The following is a 21,820-nucleotide window of genomic DNA, read 5'->3' as shown; positions in this document are numbered from 1 at the left end:
TCTTTAGAAGAAATTCTGGTTGCTTTTTTTTCTCCCTTTCCATGAGCTTTGGGGAGAGGAAAGCTATACCTCTTTTCCTTTCAGTCCTTTCAGTGGACAGGAAGCAGAGATGGGAGAAGCTTGGGATTAGTGGCAGGAGCAATCATGCTGCTTGAAGCCCCAGGAGAATGTGATAAGCTCCAGCTTCTGGCAGATCTCTGATTTTAAAATGTGGAGGTACTCACTGGATTTTTACTTTAGTTTGGGGTCCTAGTTGCAGTTCAGGAACAACAGGAAAGGTCTTATGATGTGTCCTATCTGCTTTGGAACCAGGCTTATCTTGGTTCAAAACTGGGCTCTGCTACTTACTATTGAGTCTCATTCTCTTCATCTATAAAGTGGTGTCACTAGTGCCTACTTCTCAGGGTTATTTCAATGATAGAATAAATGAATAACTGTCACTTGACTTCCACATTAGAGATATTCATCACTATTAATGAAAAATCACTATCTTCTCTCACCACCTCATCCTCCATGTCCACTTCCTGCTCCTTGCTTGCCCCACATTTGTGCATGTCTAGATCTATGTAGACAGACATAAATGTGTACATGTGCATGTATAAAACGTAGGTCTTTGACATTTTTCTCCTTGAATCCATAAGTTATGTTATAGGTGCAATAAAAATATATTTGGAATGTAAATCTTCAACACTCAGTCTCAATGCTCCTAAATTCTTCTATGATTCATCACGTCATAATTATCGGGTATGGACTCGCTATTTCCTGCTGCACACTGTGTAGGTGTTATTATTACCAGAAATCCTCCATAATGCTACCCAGTCATTTCAGCCTCTGTTTCTACAGAAATGACTAGGATGAAAGAAAAGGAAGATTAAAACAAAGAAATGTGATTGTTTTCATGTTTTACCATCAAGAATATCCTTTTAGTTAAAATGAGATTATTTAAATGAGAATAAACAAATTTAAATAAAAAAGTTTTGATGTTGATTTCTAAACTGAGTAGGGTTTTACATGACAAAATCTACAAAGCAGAAGATTTATCCTCAAAATATATCAGCCACACAGCATCACTACTCATGCTTTTATACCTTTAACTATGGTAGGTTTTCTAAAAGCTTAGTTGATCAAGAGCTTTTTAGGTTACATGGGCTCTATGTTTACAGAAATGAAGAAGTAGTTCAATCATTCAACAAACATTTATTAAGCATCAAATTACATAACTTATAAGCTTCTGACCCTCTTCTCCACTGCTGTAAAGTTTAGAGCTTAGAGTCTAATAGAGGAGAAATAAACAACAACAAAATCACACTTCCATCTCCTTCCATCCTCCTTCATTACCTAACATGGACTCCACCAGCTCCAACACCAATTTGGACATCCTCAACTGTGAAGCAGTTTTACTGCGCACCGGTTAGCAACTTGTCTGAGCCCAGTGAGGCAGAGCACCCACACACACAACGAGTTATGTGAAGAGGGTTTATTACTCACCAACAGGCAGCAAAGGACAACAGAATCCGGATTCACTGTGAGCTGTTCCCTCAAGGCCCAAGAAAGCTGGCCAGGATGGACGGAACATGGACTGTGCTCCCCTACTTGCAACGCAGGAAAGGGACCCTGAAAGGCAGCCTGCCCCAGGTGATATACTTCAGGGTCACATGACACACTGGGCTGAAGTATGGAGGACATCCTGTGCTGTCCGTGGGAAGGCCTGGAACAGAGCCCAGGCTGTTCCGGCCAGCTCCTCCCTTATCTCAGGATGGTGCATTCCCAGCACATTCTGCAGTTATTATTGAGAACTGCAAGTGAAAAAGGGAGAGAACTGGGCCAGTCCAAGGCTGCCTAGAGAACTGTCCTGCACCAACACTACTATGACCACCTCAATTATCCCAAAGCAGTCTCAGGAAGATCTGCTATATTTGCCCTGCAGATCAAAGCCTATAAGAATTAGAGAAATCTTGATTAACTGCATCCTAAAGTTTACCATCTGCAAAGTCTACATAATATTTTCCTGGTTTGTCATATTAACCAAGTTACCAAGTGTCTTCCTTAGGTAGCAGTAGGTAAACAAATACACCTGGAATGCCTGCTCTCAGGCTCTGCTTCCATTGACACTTGTGTGGGCACACACACAGACCCTAAGAGTAACTGGAAATTAAGTAGGATCTTGGTTTGATTTTATTTTTACACAGAGAAAGCATAAGGAATGCATTCATAGTTATGGCTGATTTCAACTAGTACAAATGACTACAATAGTTCTAACATAACAACAAAAGATTCCACGAGCCTTTATGCACACACAAAGATAATGGGCAAGGAATCGGAGTCAGCATGTTGGAACTGAAAGGGTCTCAAAAATCACTACTCCAAATCTTTCATTTTACTAATAAGGAAATGTAATCCTTTATATCAGGAAAAATTGTGAAAGAATGGAAAAAAAGTAAAGATCACTGGACATCCTTTCTAGCACACCTTCCAGGTCATCTGGTTCTACAGGGGGTCAGAGACTTCAGTCTTTTACCAATTTTATAACTCAGTAATGAAAATGATTTTTCCTCAAAGAAAAGCAAAGGAATATTTTCATGTAGAATAAAACTGGCTATGGCTCTGTGGATATTGACAGTTTTCTATCTGTTTGCAAATTCATTTCAGCATTCCCAATAGCCGATTAATGTGTACTTTTGAGCTGGTTATATCTTCTTACTGGTTTCTTCATTAATGAGTTAAATAATATATTTGATATGTGCTTTTTTTCTTCTTTTTTTTTTTTCTTTTGAGACAGAGTCTCGCTCTGTTGCCAGGCTGGAGTGCCGTAGCACTATCTCGGCTCACTGCAACCTCCACCTCCCGGCTCAAGTGATTCTCTTGCCTCAGCCCCCTGAGTAGCTGAGATTATAGGTGCGCACCACCATGCCCAGCTAATTTTTGTATTTTCATTAGAGACAGGGTTTCACCATGTTGGTCGGGCTGGTCTCGAACTCCTCACCTCGTGATCTGCCCGCCTCAGCCTCTCAAAGTGCTGGGATTACAGGTGTGAGATATGTGCTTATTTTATATTTGTATGAGAGTCATGACTTTACTTTTTAAAAAAATCCTTTAACATCTACCTGCAACATCTGATTGGAATACTAAATGAAGGCTATCAGTTATTTTTAGCAATGATCAAACTAGGTTTGATCATTAGAAATCTTAGAAATAGATTTACTATTTCTAAGTGCTTTACATATATTTTCTTATTTTAGTCTCATAGTCACACCATGAAGTATATATTATTAGTCTTAATTTTATAGATTAGGAGATTGAGGCTTGGGTGAAATAAGTGGTTTGACCACAGCTGGACGTGATAGAGCCAGAATTTGAACCTAGATTGGTCAGACGCCAAAGCCGCTACTCCTAAGTATGAGGCCACAGGAAATTCCTGCTTTGCCTTGGGCCTCATTTTGTCTACCTATAAAATGGATTTTTAAATATCTGTTTACCTCCAGAATACAATAAAGAGATTGCCCATTGTTATGGACCAGTTGAGTCCCTCCAAAATTTATATGTTGAAGTCCTAACCCACAGAACTCGAAAATGTGACTGTATGTGGAGATAAGGTCTTTAAAGAAGTAATTCAGGGCCGGGCTTGGTGGCTCACACCTGTAATCCCAGCATTTTGGGAGGCCGAGGCGGGCAGATCACGAGGTTAGGAGATCGAGACTAGCCTGGCCAACATGGTGAAACCCTGTCTCTACTAAAAATACAAAAAATAGCCAGGTGTGGTAGTGCACACCTGTAATCCCAGCTACTCAGGAGGCTGAGGCAGGAGAATTGCTTGAACCTGGGAGGCGGAGGTTGCTGTGAGCTGAGATTGTGCCACTGCACTCCAGCCTGGGCAACGGAGAGACTCTGTCTCAGAAAAAAAAAAAAGAAAAAGAAGCAATTCAGTTAAAATGAGGTCATAAGAGTGGGCCCTAATCCAACACGATGGGTGTTCTTATAAGAGGAAAAAATTAAGAAACAGTCACATACAAAGAGAAGACCATTTGAAGACACAGTAAGAAGGCAGCCATCTGCAAGCCAAGGAAAGATGACTTAAAAAGAACCAAACTTGCTGACACCTTATCTCCAACTTCCAGCCTCCAGAATTGTGAGAAAATAAAATTCTGTTGTTTAAGCCTCCCAGTCCATGACACTTCATTGTAGCAGCCCCGGAAAACTAATACATCCTGGATGTGCTTTAATCACTAAGAATATAGGGTAGAGGGTCAGGGTGGTGGATGGGGACATAGTCCCTTGGCTTAAAGACTTGGCAACCACATAACACTTTTGTGTGAAGAAGCAGGTGCACCTTCGTCTGGGGACAAGGCTTAGTGAGGGAAGAATGGGCTGGATTTGGGCTTCTAGCCCCTCTCACCCCCTTGGCTGGCCTCGATGTAAAGCAGTAAATGCACAGCTGTGCTCACAGGCCCTGTGAGCACAAGGCCATGTGCCACCAAGACATGAAGATGGTTCCTTAGTAAGACACAAACTCCACTGGAATTAAAGGCCTGTCATTCCCTTCCCTCCTTCTTTCTGCCCAACTCCTCCAGCTGCCTACCAAAATCACATTACTATACCCTCAACCTGAGCTGCCTGAGAATTAAGTAAGGGATATCCTGGCTGAGGGGGCTGGAGGGCATGAGTGAGGACTGTGAGTGGGCAAATGCTCAAGGACTTCATTAGATAACTATAAGTTTGTTGTAAGAGTGAATAAAATCACAAGTAAGAAAGAGATTTAATTCTCCCCAGTGCAAGAAAGAGAAAGAAGTGCCCCTTCCAATCTCTTTTCCTAGAGCATTTACTTACAAATCTTGTTTTTTGTTTCTTTTCAATTTTATTTTTTGTGGGTACATAGTAGGTGTATATACATGAGATGTTTTGATACAGGCATGCTATGTGTGCTATGTGTAATAATCACATCATGTAGAAAGCAGTCTCCATCTCCTCAAGTATTTATCCTTTGTGTTACAAGCAATCCAATTATACTCTTTTAGTTATTTTTTAAATGTATAATTAAATTATTATTGATTACAATCACCCTGTTGTGTTATCAAATACTAGGTCTTATTCATTTTTTTTAAATACTCATTAACTAACCCCCCTCCCCCCACTATACTTCTCAGCCTCTGGTAATCATCCTTCTGCTTTCTATTACTTAAAAACACTTGTAATTGTGAATTCTTTCTTTGCCCCCATTGAGATGTATGTAAATCTTTTTAAAAGCTAAATAAGCCTCTTGCCAATTTTACAACCCAAGAATGTTTCCTCAAGCACCTGGAAGCCATCTCTTTGAAATGTACTACCCAGAATGATAGAAAGATAGAGCTCCTACATCCCAGGTTCTGTGGGAAAATCAGAGCCTAACTCCACCAGATGCCTTGCTCCAAATTGCAAAACTATCTCCTGTGATAAAGTTTTAAGAAGTTTGTTTTTCCTTTGTATAAAGCCAATTTAGCTCACACAGATGGTCACCCCAAATACCAGGTGAATTTAAGATGAATTATGTGTGACAAACAATAGGTGTTGTTTAGTCTTCTTACTTGAAGGCTAGTGATCATTTATCTTGAAAACATGTACATAACGGGTTGTTTCTGCCTGGCTATATAAAAGGGTGAGATTTGTTTCTGTTTTTGCAATCTCTTAGTGGATTGCCTGTGATACACATTACATTTTGGTTTAATGATTATTCAATAGTAAAACTGTTTTCTTTCTTTTCTGTTTTTATGGGGAAGTTTTCTTGGTTGCCAGAAGATTTTGTTTTTAATTTATATTTCCCCAACTTTATCCTCAAACTCATTTACATTGTGTTATTTGGCATGTTCTCTGTTACAAGAAACAAAAGTCCCTACTTAACTAGTTTACACAATAAGGGAAATATATGCTCTTATACAGAAAGAATTCAGAGATAGGGTGTCTTCAAGACTGGTTAATTTAATACTTCAACGACATTATCAGGGACCCAAGTTCATATTTCTATCATCATTAGCGTGTTGGCTTGTTCTTGAGATGGTATTCCTTATTGTCATAAGATAGTTATGTCATGTCCAAATTTAACAATGTCAGGAAGAAGATATCTTGCTGCCCTTTTAATCAGAAAGGTAACTGTATTAGTCTGTTTTTACACTGCTATAAAGAACTACTTAAAACTGAGTAATCTATAAGGAAAAGAGGTTTAATTGACTCACAGTTCCACGTGGCTGGGGAGACTTCAGGAAACTTACATTCATGGTGGAAGTCAAAGGGGAAGCAAGACATGTCTCACTTGATGGCAGGAGAGAGAGAAGAGGGAGAGAAAGAGAGCAAAGGTGGAAGTGCCACACATTTTCAAACATTCAGATCTTGCAAGAACTCACTTACTATCACGAGAACAGCAAGGGAGAAGTGCGCCCATAATTCAGTCACCTCCCACCAGGCCTCTCCTCCAACATGTGGGGATTACAATTCGAGATGAGATTTGGGTGGGGACACAGAGCCAAACCATAACAGTAACCTTTTCCAGAATTTCTCCAGGAGACTCCCATTTTGTTTAACTGGCCAGAACTCGGTCACAAAAAACAATCATTGACAAGGGAAATGAAAGTACTGTGACAAGCTTTAATTAATCAGTGTCTACTTAAGTCATGTTGGGGAGAAGGAAATAGCCTCCCACCCCTATCCAAATGAAAGTTCTGTCAGCAAGGACTAGAGTAGGCAGTCAAAAAACTCTGTTACATATTGCACCAGTAATTTATATTAAAGGGGCAGGTTACTGAATCTGAATTAAAGAGCAACATTTTATTAAGACATCAAGTGATTTGTAAAAAAAGACATTTAAGCAGTACACTTAACCAGACATTTCTTGAGGTTTTTGCTGGGAAAGCATCTTCCAAAACATCACTTTGCTCAGACTTACTAATAGCTAATTATTGATGACACTACTGCAAACAATCATATGACCTTTACTCACAGAAGGGCATTATGATATAAAGTACCAGAAATTTGTTCTCCCTGGAATTTTTCAGTGTATCAGAGAGATCATCATTTCTTGGATTTTAGGTAGAGCAATGTCAATTAATGAAATCAATAAAAGATGAGCTAGTAGAAAGACTTTAGAAACATCTACATTTTAATACAACATTTTGACATCTAAATGAACAAGAGAGAAATGAAAAATGCTACCTTCCACGATAAGTATATTTGGTTATTGCACTAGTGCTGTTTCTATTTACCATGTCCTTTCCTCCCTACCTGCCCCTACCATATAAAATAAGATACGCGCAATTCATTGTACACGTACCCAGAAACAAGAATCTTTCTTTCATGACTATTTTCTCTGTTCTTTTTTCCTCCCAACTGTAAATATCATGGAACTATTTCTTTGCCCACTGGAAAAGAAATTCTGTGAAATTGGACTCACCATAATGAAGATACTTTCCATGAGTAACAGCTGTTACTCGACTTTATCGACTGCCTTAGTCAATTACAATGGCCTCTAACATTTTTTTTCCTTCTGGTTCCTCTAATCATTTTTTTTTCTTCTGTAGGGAAGGTCTTGCCATAAAATGCCAGGTCTTATTGAAGTATCAACAACCTTTTTCTCAAGAATAATAACAGTGGCACTACACTAAACACACAAAGCTTGATGAAGAAACCCTTTTGGTAACTTTCATTGTTATTCCTCTGGCAAGAATATGCCTTTGCTCTGAGGTTACCACTTTCGCAGTTCTAGAAACTTTTGCTGGATGCATATGACTATAGGGTCATATATAAGCCTAGAAACGCTGATGCCTTGAGTCATTGGACACTAAAGATCCCAGATTACATTGCACTGGCTCCATTAAAATGCTTTTAAAACCTTCATGACCTGCTTCATCAGGTTGATAGAAATGAACAACAAATTGCATAAATACTAGATGGATCACATAAATGATGTAGATGATGAATCTGAGTCACTGAAAACTCCGGTGTAAATTTTTTACCCCAAAAGATATTTTTATGGCTCCAGCCATATTGGCTGCTATCTCTGTTGATTTCTGCCACGTGAGTCTTTGCCCATGCTATCCCCTCCTCCTGTAATATTTTTCCTTGTATGTTTACATAGTTACTCCCTATTTTCTGATCTCAGCTCAGTTGCCATTTCCTTATGGAAGCCTTCCCAGACTTTTCATATAACGTCAAAACCCTCTAGTATATGCTCATAGTTCACCATTTACGTTTGCTTTATATACTTACCATGGAGACAATTATATATTTGTTTGTGCAAATTCAATTATTCCTTATTCAACGAATGTGCGTCTATTTCATAAAGATAATACCTCGCAGTGTTTAGAATATAAGGGACATTTAATGAATATTTTCTAAATAAAAGAAAAACTTAACTTGCTTTCATGTTTTAGGTAATTATAGTGTTAGCTTAGTCATATTCCATCCAAATTTTCAGGGAATTATCTCCACGAAAATGTTGTCTGTAAGCTATGAGATTGATTCTGAAATTGAAGAGATGATACTTGAGCAAAGCCCAGGTGACAGCATTTAGGTAGATATTTGGCATAATTTGCAAAGGTATTTCTTCTCCATGGAGAGTGAGCGAGAATTCTTGGGTAATAATTCAGAGTTACTTAATAGGATTATTACAAAAAGATATGTGCTTTAAGGATGTCTCTAGGCTCAAACCGCTGCAATTTGACACAGAACTGTCTGAGTAAAGCTTTATCTTAGCTCATGTGACTAAAGCAAACAGTCAATGAAAGGAAAAAGTGAGATTTTTCTGCAGAGAGACATTAGTAGATATTAGCTGCTTTCAAATTCTTGGGTGTTGAGTTTTGAGTTCAACATAAAAGCAAGTGAGATTCTTTGTATCATATCTTTTGTGGAAATCTGAGACCTAAACCTTTGCTCACACTCTAGCAGCCTATTTTAAAAAGAACCACTCTTTTGTAGGAAAACAATTACTTACTTGTGGATAAAGATGCCAGAAGTTGCAGTGACCAGCCAAGGTGAAAACCTCCATGTGGCCCAAAGTTTAGAGTCTCTTGTCTAGGCTGCAGGAGTTAAAAGCCATCTCTGTGACTGCAAAACCTAGCTGTATTGCCCAATACAGGCTGAAGACCACAAAGTTAAGAAGTCTGCTGTTCCCCTGAATGTTTGGGTCCCCCCAAAATTCATATATTGAAGCCCTAACTCCCAGTGTGATGCGGTCTGGAGGTGGAACCTTTGGGAAGTAATTAGGTTGAGATGAGGTCATGAGGGTGGGACCCCCATGGTGGGATGAGTGTCCTTGTACAAAGAAGAAGAGACACCCGAGAGCTCCTAACACCTCTCTCTCTCTCTCTCTCCCTCTTTGCCATGTGAGGACACATTGAGAAGGTAGCCATGTGCAAGCCAGAAAGAGGGCCCTTACCAGCAACAAAATCTACCAGCTCCTTGATGTTGGACTTCTCAGCCTCCAGAACTGTAAGAAATAAATATCTGTTATTTAAGTCACCTAGTCTATGATATTTTGTTATAGCAGACAAAGCTGACTACGACACCCCCATAGACTTGACTTAATGTATTAATTTCTTAGGGTGACCTTAGCAAAGTATCACAAACTGGGTGGCTTAAAACAATAAAAACCTATTGTTTCACAGCTGTGGAGGTAGAAGGCTAAAATCAAGGTGTCAGCAGGACCGTGCTCCTTCCAAAACCTGTAAAAAAATCCCTCCTTGCTTCTTCCTAACTTCTGATGGTTTGTTTGCTGGCAATCTTTGGAATTCCTTAACTTGCAATGACACAACTTTGATTTCTGCTTTCATTGCTCCCTCTGTCTCTGTCTTCATGGCCATTTTCTCATAAGGACATCAGTCACATTGGATTAGGGCTCCACCCTACGCATGACTTCATCTTAACGAATTTTATCTGCAACAACCCTGTCTTCAAATAAGGTCACATTCTGAGGTACTGGGGATTAGGATATCAACACAGTGTTTCTTTGCCAGGGTGTGGGAGGCACAATTCACAACCCCTAACACCTAGCACGACCTACAGAAACTTCAAGTTACTCTCCCTGGCCCTGCCAAATGCTTTTATCTCCAGGTGTTAAGATGAACTCCAATATTCTATCGTAGTTTGTTTTTCAAATAATAGAGAAAAAAAATTCTCCCTATACAAGTTCTGAAGTAATAAAAAACAGATATAAAGGAGTTTGTTGGCACCTGAAGGTAAAACGAAGCTTTCTTTTTAAACTGATAAAATCTTGGCTGGAAGACATGGTTTCTACCTATGTGCAGGGGGGCTTCCTAATACTGAAACCCGAATTCAATTTACCCACCCAGTGGCAGGCAACCACACCACACACACATCACTGATTAATAAGGATGCTCCGAAGTTCTACCATGGCTTTTGCATTTTATCAAGGGGCTCACTGACAGATCCCGCTTTCAGGTTATTTCTTACATCCTGGAACTTATGGGTAATCAGAGATCATGCGATATCATCATGAGGTAACCATCGGAGCTAATCAGTTTAACAGTAACAGTAACACAAATAAGAGATGTGAACAGGAGGTGCCATTTGGATTTACCCTGATTTGAATAAATATCTGAATATTCAGTTTCAAATTACGGGCAAGTAGTCTACATTGAACTTATGTTTAAACTTCTTAACAAATTCTGAAAACATGACGGTAGAAAAGATGGTGGTAGAAGTGGCAAAGCTTTTAGATCTTCTTGAATTCCCACATTTAAAAAGACGGTAAAATTAAAAAACCAATGGACAACATTTACAACACAACCAAGTGACAAGGTACTTACTGAGCCCCAAAATATAAACCACTAAGAGCCATAAGACCTGTGCATTGTCAGCATCTATGCAGGGGAAAGCAGGAGGAAGCCACAGGAACAAGTGACAGCCTCACAACGGAAGACCCCAACATGGTCAGCAGGTATGGGGTCAGCAGGTATGGGCCCATATGAGAGCAGCAGCAGGAACAGGGTTGGGTTTGCCCTCAATTAGCAGGAGAGACAAAGGACCTGTGGTAAGCCCGGCTGCACCAGCTTCCCACCTTCCTGACCGGGCCCCACACTCAGGCAAAACAATGGGAGCTGAATCAAAATGGACCAGGAAAGAACAAGAGATGAAGAAAAAAGAAGGTCCAGATGAAAGTGAGGCAGGCAAATAGAGTAAGAAAAATTCAGAAAAAGAAATCACTTTATTTTATGTTATTTTTCTATACAGAAATAATCGGAGTTGTTTGGACAAAATCTCCTAAGAATCAGGAAGATGAAATTCACATGAGTAACTGAAAGTGTCATGGCCAAATCCTATATAAGGATACTATGTGTTTTCAATAAAAAGTCCTATTTGGGAATTTTTTGCATCTTACAAGGATGCATTAAATTCTCATTATTGACACCTTAAAATTTCATGAGGAAGGAAAAATTCAAAATCTTGATAACTTACTTTCAATTCTGTCATGCAAAATGGAATACATTGTTAGAAGCAAATTAAATATTTAAAACATATCTTAATTTTACTAATAGAATTTCAAAACTATGACTACATAATTAAAATTATTACAATAATTTTATAGGTTGTATTATTTTTCATATTGATTCTTGATTCCTAGAAGTTTTTAATGGCAATATTCAGTTTTGGCCTTGGCTTCAGCCAAATATTGACTTTAATTTCCAGCCCTTTAGCACTTGGAAAAATATATATATCAGTGCATCAGTAGTGATGCACTGTAAGATTATGGTCTGGGGGAGGAAGAGAGAACTTGGATTTTCAGTGGGCTGCCTCCCGTCAAACAGAGAGTGAGAGAAAGGGGTTGGGCTGTGCACCCTCATTCTCTTTCTGATCACCAATCAGATTAAGTCTGTATCCATTATCTACTGCTGTTTAAAAACCACCTGAAAACTTCGTGGTTTCAAACAACCACCATTCTCTCTGTTCACAATGTCAGCAGTTTTCACTGGGCCCATTTGGGAGGCCATTCTGCTGGTCTTGTCTGGGGCACACATGTAGCTGCAGTCATCTGCAGCTCACCTGGGGCTGGAGGGTAGAAAGTAGGTAGAAGCCCACATCTGGCTATTGGTTTTGGCTGTTGGCTGGACCCTTTCTCATGCAGCCTCTCATTATTAAGAAGTCTAGTCTGCGCTTCTTTACGTAGAAGCAGCACACAAGGTTGAGAGCAGAAGCTGCAAGGCCGCTGGAGGCTGAGAGGTTCTGAAGCGACAGCCCATCACTTGCACACATACTGTGGGTGAAAGCAAGTCACAGCACCAGTCAGATGGAAAGGGTGGAGAAATTAATTTCACCTCTTGATGGGAGGAGTGCCAAATCCACATTGTAAAGGTCCTGGGGAGGGAGGAATTATTGTGATCGCCTTTGCAAACAATCTTCCACAAAGCCCATCTTCCTCTAATGGACAGATGAGTAAAGGGGTAGCGTGCGAGGGGAAGGGTACTCTCTGCACATGGAAGGACACAGGAGTAAGGGAGAGGTGTCTGTTTTTCCCACTCACCCAAGAAACTGATAATACTGATAGAGGATTCTTATGAAACAAATAAAACCCCACTCCTTCCATGACACTCCAAGACCAGAAGGAAAAACAAAACAAAACAAAGCAACCTTACCCGCAAGTAGCAATTATGGACATTGGCAGAAAGTGACATTAATAACAGTACTCTCTTCTTATATCTTCAAAACTTTAAACACATAATCAATATATTGAGTAGTGATTTTTGAATTCAAAAATCTATATATATATTCACACACATATTTGCAACATATATATGTGTGTGTGCATGCATATATATATACACACATACATATTTTACACATACTTATTTTAAACCCTGGCATAACTCAAGAAAGTTCAAACACATTTTTCTCTTGATTTAAAAAGAAAGTGAAAGAATATACTGGACAGTGAGATGAGATTTTCATACTACAAAGTTTATTGTTAAATATCAGCATAATTAAGGAAAGTTTCAAACTCAGTTTTTCTCCTTAGGGCTTTACAATTGGAACGGAGTCTTCTCTATTTTCAGATAGTTAAATGATGGCATTATACCAAGGGAGGGAGGAGATAGAGATTTCTAACCACGATTCATTTTGCCTCTTGAGGCCACAGGGCTTCTTGCTAATAAGAAAGGCTGCTAATCCATCACAACCCTGTGGATTTGGGTGTTGATGAGTAAAAGGAGAAAACGACACCAGGGTCATAGGCAACAGCTAATGAGACAGGAGAATCATGGCCAGTGAAGGAGACAGCTTCAAAGAGCAGCAGCCTGTGAGTGTGCATTTCCAAGGAATCCAAACAACTCTGTGGCAGCCAGGAAGTTCGCTCGCAACAGCTCCAACCATTCCCTTGGAGAAAGCCCAACACTCACAGAGCAAAACTGGACTCAGGTGTGGAAATGAGTCTGTCATGAATGGCCAGGCTTCAGTACACACACTCTTTGGAGCCATGGCTTGGGTATCGTGCAATCTGGTCACAACTGGGAAAGGAGCTGGTGCCGTCTCTTTGTATGTGTTTTTATCTTCTTTCTCTGAATCAAGGAAACTGCAAAGTGGAAACACAGAAACAAAGAGAGGAAATGGAAAAGCCAGACTGGCACAACATTCTCGCCCTCTCTCTGTGGGTTCTCCCTGCAGCGAGCTCCAGCTCAACCAGGATGGAGCTAGAGAGAAGGAGAGATGCCCAAAAAGAGCTTCTGCTATTTGGGGATTGTTTATATGCTGGAATGTCCCAGAAAGACTATCCCCACCTACAGTTTCTGTTACTTTTCACTTATGGTAATAATGGGCAATGAATCTCCCTCCCTTCCTCCCTCCCTCCCTTTCTCCTTTCCTTCCCACCCTCCCTCCTTCCCTCTCTTTTTCTTTCTTTTTAGATTTCTCCTCACTGTTCACTGTGAAACTTGGTAAGATACAGAACCATGTCCATGACTGAACGTTGTGAAAACTGACCAGATGAACTGGGTCATTCTTCTGACACCTAACTAACCCAGAGTCCAGAAGCCAGTGGGGAAAAGCACTCAGGGCACATAAAATTGCCCCAAGAATGTCATTCTCTGTAACCCTGGCTGCTGAAACTGTCTTCTGTAATCATCTGAAACAACGTGCTGTGATTCTAAGAATAGTTTTACCCACCACTTTCATCACTCACCACTCAGAGCAAGCCAGCTCCCCAGAACCTTACTAGTGTCAATCAATTTTCTGGAAAAACAATACACACCACTTCTCCTTTTCATAAAACTTCCAACCTCCTCTTTGTTCTTCAAACATACCAAAGACCACCTGGTCTGTGGGGTCTGTGTGTATGCCCTGAATTGCAATGCTTGAATTTTGAAATGTTAAATTTAGATCTTCATCTCTACATATTTTATTTGACTTACAATGTGACAGATATCCACACAGCTCAGGGACTAAAAATAAAACTCTTTTTCTCTGCTATTCACCACTTCACATTTGACATCAAATGTGTGCGTCTTTCTCTTACATTAAGCAATTTTCCAACTCTTGAGACACCAAGTGAGTATCCTTCAATTCAATTATGATGCTACCCACCCAGAGCTAGGGCAGGCCCCAAAGGTTAAGGGCTTAGTTCCACAAGACTGCCTCCTCTTTCAGAAACGAGTCGAAAGTCCCAGGTTGTGACCTATGTTTCTGACCAATTGGCTATAAATTAGGGTGTCTCATGACCCCCTCCTTAGGTCTGATAATTTGTAAGAACACCTCACAGAATTCAGATAGAGTGCTTTATTTACTATTACCGATTTATTACAAAGGATATTCTAAACGATGCAAATAAACAGCCAGACAAAGAGAAGCATAGGGCAAAGTATGGAAGAGTGGCAGGAAGCTTCCAGGCTCTCTCTGGGCATGCCACCCTCCCAGCACCTCTTGTATTCACCAAGCCAGGAGTCCTCCAAACTCCATTGATTAGGGTTTTGTGGAGGTTCCAATATGTAGGCATGATTGATTAAACCATAGGCCATGGGTGGTTGAATTCAATCTCCATTCCTTCTCCCTCCCCCCAGAGGTGGGGTAGCAAATTTCTAATCTTCTAATCACATTGTTGGTTGCTCTGGCAGTTAGCCCTCATCCTGAAGATATCTAGGGGCTTTCAGCCACCAGTCATATCATTAATATAAACAAAAAGACACTCTTACCACTCTAGAGATTCTAAGGGTTTTAGAAGTTCTGGTTTCAGAAACCTGAGACTAAGACCAAAAATAACAAAAGATACTCCCATCACTCCATCACTTAGTAAGTTATGAGAATTTAGAAGCTCTGTGCCAGGAACCAGGGGCAGAGACCAAATATGTATTTCTTATTATGCTACAGGAACATTCATAAAAGCCATTTCAACCATGAAAGATGAAGGACACGCGACTCAGAATATCTTCTGAAGGATGTGAGGAGTTCTGAATTTTGCATGTCTTTTATTCTGTAATGTGCATATGTAAGTCCATGCACACACAGACACACACACACACATATGAACGTTCAAAAGTATTTCTGAGTCTTGGAGAATCATAGCAAGACTGGGTCCTCAGAAAAGTCAGTATTTTGTTTTTATTTTCAATTTTTTGTGGGTACATAGGTATTTATTTATTTATTTTCAGACAGAGTTTCGCACTTGTTGCCTAGGCTGGAGTGCAATGGTGCGATCTCGGCTCACTGCAACCTCCGCCTCCCAGGTTCAAGAGATTCTCCTGCCTCATCCTCCTGAGTAGCTGGGATTACAGGCACGTGCCACCATGCCCGGCGAATTTTGTATTTTTAGTAGAGATGCTATTTCTCCATGTTGGTTAGGCTGGTCTCGAACTCTTGACCTCAAGTGATTTGCCTGCCTTGGCCTCCTAAAGTGCTGGGATTACAGGCGTGAGCCACTGTGCCTGGCTGCTATGTATATTTATTGGGTACATGAGATATTTTGGTACAGGCATGTAATTTATAATAATCACATCATGGAAAATTGGGTATTCATCTCCTCAAGTATTACTCCTTTGTGTTACAAACAATCCAATTATGCTCTTTTAGTTATTTTAAAATGTACAATTAAATTAGGATTGACTATAGTTCCTGTGTTGTGCTATCAAATACTACCTCTTATTTATTTTATTTTATTTTATTTTTTTGAGATGGAGTCTCGCTCTATCGCCCAGGCTGGAGTGCAATGGCATGATCTCAGCTCACTGCAACTTCTGCCTCCCAGGTTCAAGCGATTCTCCTGCCTCAGCCTCCTGAGTAGCTGGGATTACAGGCACACACCACCATGCCCAGCTAATTATTTTGCATTTTTAATACAGACGCGGTTTCACCATGTTGGCCAGGCCAGTCTCGAACTCCTGAGCTCAAGTGATCCCACCACCTCAGCCTCCCAAATTGCTGGGATTACAGCCGTGAGCTACCACGTCCAGCCTTATTTATTCTTTCTAACTACTTTTTTGGTACACATTAGCCATCCCAACTTTTCCCAACCCACCCACCCACTGCTTTTTCTCTGGTAACCATCCTTCTATTCTCTATCTCCATGAGTTCAATTGTTTTGAGAAAAATCAGTATTTGCATATATTACATTTTATTTCTGAAATCATCCTCATAAAATTAATAAAACTAAATTACTAGGTTTTTAACAAAAGCATAAGATTTGAGTAGAAGCATAGCAGCTTGCCCTATAGCCTGCTTCCTTATAGCTGTTTACTGCTTAGAAATCACCTAGCCCCTGTTACAAGGCCCTAAGTTCTATAGATAACATCTTTAACATTAAGGAACCTCAGATTTCCATTTTGAGATATTTTCCAGATCCGGCATTCCAATGGATTCACTGACACCAGCCAATCTGAAGACTCCCTCTGAGGAACTGACCCAGTGCAAGAATGCAGCTTCTATATCCTTATGATTTCATTCCCCACACCCTAACCAATCAGTGACTTCCAGCTCCTCAGCCCCTTACTCATCAAAATTCCCTTAAAACCCCTGGCCCAAAACTTCTCAGGGAAGCAGATTTGAGGTTACCACCCACCTCCTCATTTGGCTGTCATATGATCATTAAACTCTCTGCTGCAGCTCTCCTTATTTTGGTGTTTTGGTTTGTTATCGTGTAATGGGCAATGGAAACTGGTGGTCCTATAAAATTTATTTACTGAAAACAATCTGGTATTTTTTTCTGCTTTTTAAGTAGCTGCAGCATAGTAGAAAACTTTGCTTTTTACTTACAATGTGACCTTCAGCCAATGACAGATTTTAGTAATTGCTTTTGACTTACTAAATAATTCTCTTCTGGGCTAAAGTTTATGTAGGACATCTGTATCTAAAATAATACCAGAGAAAAAAATGGCCTCAATATAAGAAGCTGGGGGAAGATCAAAACTTCATTGGCCATGGAGGAGACTCCCACTTGACTAGATCATCCTTGTACAAGAACAGATGCTCAGAGGAGCTGAAAATTGGCCAGTCTGGTAAATAGTAAAGCATCAGGGTGATAAAGTCGTGTTTTCTGGGGGTTTGTGTGTTCACTGTATGGGGTTATTTTCTAGTAATATTTTATTATAGAAAGGTACAATGCAAATTCACCAAAATCCTTACCCTCTTATGTTAGGCACAGTATTATATACTCTTGAGTCTGGCATGAGTATCTTTAATCTTTGCCCCACTCTGTGATCAACAGACACATCTATCCTAATTTTTCTTTAATAATAACAGTAATAGTAAAAGTGCCTGCTTCATTCCTCTCAAGTAGGTTCTATTCTTATCCTCCTTTAAGGCATGAGAAACCCGAGGCAAAGAGAGGCCAACTAACTTGCCTAAAGCCAAACCCTGGTAGGGGGTTGTATTAGTCCATTCTCACACTGCTATAAAGACATACCTGAGATTGGGTAATTTATAAAGAAATTAAGTTTAATCAGCTCATTGTTCTGTGGGTTGTACAAGCTTCTGCTTCTGGGGAGGCCTCAGGAAACTTACAATCATGGCAAAAGGCAAAGGGGAAGCAGGCACATCTTCACATGGCTGGCAGGAGAGACAGAGATAGAGAATAGGGAGGTGCTACACACTTTCAAACAACCGGATCTCGTGAGAACTCTCTCACAAGAACAGCAAGGGGGAAGTCTGCCCCCATGATTCAATCACCTCCCTGAAAAGTGAAAAATAACTCCAAAATCTAGAAAGGAGAATGAAACCAATCAGCCTGTGTGGCTGGGACTGGCTAGGAACTGGAAGGTGAGTCCCCAGTACAAGAGAGAGGGAGTATGTTTCTTTGGTTCACTTTCCCACTGGAGAAATGTATAATTTAGGCCATGGGAGAACACAGTGACCCTCTCGACCCCTTAATCGAATATGGAGAGCACCTGAAGACTGTGAGAAGGAACTGTTTCAGGGAGGGAACACACTCTTGGCCCCATTCCCTTCCTGAGATCTAAGTGGTGACAGCAAGAACCTATTGTTGATTGTATTAGTCCATTCTCACACTGCTATAAAGACATATCTGAGACTGGGTAACTTATGGAGAGTAGAGGTTCAATTCACTCACAGTTCCACAGGCTGTATAGAAGGCATGGCTGAGGAGGCCTCAGGAAACTTACAATCATGGTAGAAGGTAAAGAGGAGGCAGGCACAAGCTTCAGATGGCAGAGAAGGAGAGAGAGAGAGCTAAGGAGGAAGTGCTACACACTTTTAAACCATCAGATCTCATATGAACTCACTGACTATCATGAGAACAGCAAGGGGGAAATTTGCCCCCATGATCCAATCACCTCTCACCAGGTCCCTCACTCAACATTTGGAATTACAATTCAGCATGAGATTTAGGTGGGGAAATAGAGCCAAACCATATCATTCTGCCCCAGTGTCAGAGATGTGTGTACCAGAGCAACTTCATCTTGAATAGAGGCTGGGTAAAATGAGGCTAAGACATACTGGGCAACATTCCCAGGTGGTTAAGGCATTCTAAGTCACAGGATGAAATAGGAGGTCAGACCAAGATACAGGTCATAGAGACCTTGCTGACAAAACAGTTTGCAGTAAAGAAGCCAGCTAAAACCCACCAAAACCAAGATGGCAACAAGACTGACCTCTGATCATCCTCAGTGCTATACTACCACCAGCACCATGACAGTTTACAAATGCCATGGCAATGTCAGGAAGTTACCCTATGTGGTCTAAAAGGGAAGACATGAATGATCCACCCCTCGTTTAGCATATCGTCAAGAAATAACTATAAAAATGGGCAACCAGTAGCCCTTGGGGTTGCTCTGCCTATGGAGTAGCCATTCTTTTATTCCTTCACTTTCTTAATAAACTTGCTTTCACTTTACTCTATGGATTCACCCTGAGTTCTTTCTTGTGCAAGATTCAAGAACCCTCTCGTGGGGTCTCGATCTGGACGCCTTTTTGGTAACACTGGCCCCTCCCAAATTTCATTTCCTTTTCACATTTCAAAAAAAATCATGCCTTACCAACAGTCCCCCAAAGTCTTAAGTCATTCCAGTATTAACCCAAAAATCCAAGTCCAAAGTCTCATCTGAGACAAACCGAGTCCCTTCTGTCTATGAGCCTGTAAAATAAAAAACAAGTTAGTTTCTTCCAACATACAATGGATGTACAGGCATTGGGTAAATGTTCCCATTCCAAAGGGCAGAAATTGGCCAAAACAAAGAGGCTACAGGCCCCATGCAAGTCTGAAACCTAGCAGGGCAGTCATTAAATATTAAAGCTCCAAAATTATCTCCTTTGACTCCATGTCTCATATCCAGGCAACACTGATGCAAGAGGTGGGCTCCCAAGATGTTGGGAAACTCCACCCCTGTATCTCTGCAGGGGTACAACCCCCATGGCTACTTTCACAGACTGGCGTTCAGTGCCTGTGGCTTTTCCATTCTGGGGTGTGGAGAATGGTGGCCCTCTTCTCACAGCTCCAGTAGGCAGTGCCCCAGTGAGGACTCTGTGTGGGGGCTGCAACCCCACATTTCCCTTCCTCACTGCCCTAGTAGAGGTTCTCCATAAGAGTTCTGCTCTTGCAGTAGACTTCTGCCTGAACATCCAGTTGTTTCCATACATCCTCTGAAATCTAGGCAGAGACTTCCAAACATCAACTCTTGCCCTCTGTGCACCTGCAAGCTTACCACCATGTGGAAGCCTTGGTGGCTTTCAGCTTGGTGGCTTGCACCCTCTGGAACAGCAGCATGAGCTGTACGTTGGCCCCTTTTAGCCACAGCTAGAGTGTCTGGGACACAAGATGCCATGTCCTGAGGCTGTGCAGAGCAGTGGGGCCCTGGACCTGGCTCATAAAACCATTTTTCTCTCCTAGACCTCTGGGCCTGTGATGGGAGGGGCTGCTGAGAAGGTTTCTGAAATGACTTTGAGGCGTTTTCCCCATTGTCTTGAGTATTAACATTCGGCTCCTCTTTACTTTTGCAAATTTCTGCAGCTGGCTTGAATTCCTTCACGGAAAATATGTTTTTCTTTTCCACCACATGGTCAGGCTACAAATTTTTCAAACTTTTATGCTCTGCTTCCCTTTTAAATATAAGTCCCAGTCTCAGATAATCTCTTTGTGCATGCATATGAGCCTATGCTGTTAGCAGAAGCCAGGTCACATCTTGAATGCTTTGCTGCTTAGAAATTTCTTCTGTCAGATTACCCTAAATCATCTCTCTCAAGTTCAAAGTTCCACAGATCCCTAGAGCAGGGGTACAATGCAGCCAGTCCCTTTGCTAAAGCATAGCAAGAGTGACCTTTACTCCAGTTCCCAATAAGTTTCTCATCTCCATCTGAGACTTCTTCAGCCTGGACTTCATTGTCCATTTCACTATCAGCATTTTGGTTACAATCATTCAACAAGTCTCTAGGAAGTTCCAAACTTTCCTTCACCTTTCTGTCCTCTTCTGAACTCTCCAAACTGTTCCAACCTCTGCCCATTACCCAGTTCCAATGTTGCTTCCACATTTTCAGGTATCTTTATAGCAATGCTCTACTTCTCTGGTACAAGTTTTCTTTATTAATCCTTTCTCACATTGCTATAAAGACATACCTGACACTGAGTATAAAGAAAAAAGGTTTAATTGGCTATGGTTCTGTGGGCTGTACAGGCTTCTGCTTCTGGGAAGGCCTCAGGAAACTTACAATCATAGAGGAAGGTGAAGGGGAAGTAAGCACATCTTCACATGGCCAGCAGAAGAGAGATTGAGAGGGAAGGGGAAGGTGCTATACACTTCATACAACCAGATCTCGTAAGAACTCTATCACAAGAACAGCAAGGGAGATGTCCTTCCTCATGATTCAGTCACCTCCCACCAGGTTCCTCCTCCAACACTGGGAATTACAATTCAACATGAGATTTGGGTGGAGACACAGAGCCAAACCATATTGGTGGTAATGCAAGGATTTAAAGCTATTAGTCAGCTCAGCACCTGAATTCTTACCCACAACATCTTGCTGTCTTCGTACCTTGATTTCAAATCAAATTATGGAAGGAATTCTATTTAAGTCATCCTTCAAGTGAACATATTTTTAGTTCTCCTGTATTGAAATTTTCATGTTGAAAGACAGATTAATTTTTTTTTTAAGAGACGAGGTCACATGCTGTTGTCCAGGCTGATCTCCAACACCTGGCCTCAAACAATCTTGCCTCGACCTCCCAAAGTGCTGGGATTACAGATATAAACCACTGCACATGGCCTAAAATGTTTAATAAATAGAAATAAATTATACCTTAATTGTCTTAAATATGTCACTTCCTTGCTTGAAAATCTTTAGTGGCTTCTCAAGAGATCAATAGAACATATCAGTTAAAATAAAGAATCATAGAAATGCTGTGTAAACACCCTAATAT

The sequence above is a fragment of the Pan paniscus genome, chromosome 3, assembly GCF_029289425.2.
Source record: "Pan paniscus chromosome 3, NHGRI_mPanPan1-v2.0_pri, whole genome shotgun sequence".
Lineage (NCBI taxonomy): Eukaryota > Metazoa > Chordata > Mammalia > Primates > Hominidae > Pan > Pan paniscus.
The sequence above is the reverse complement of the archived record's forward strand: the minus strand, read 5'-3'. Positions refer to the sequence as shown.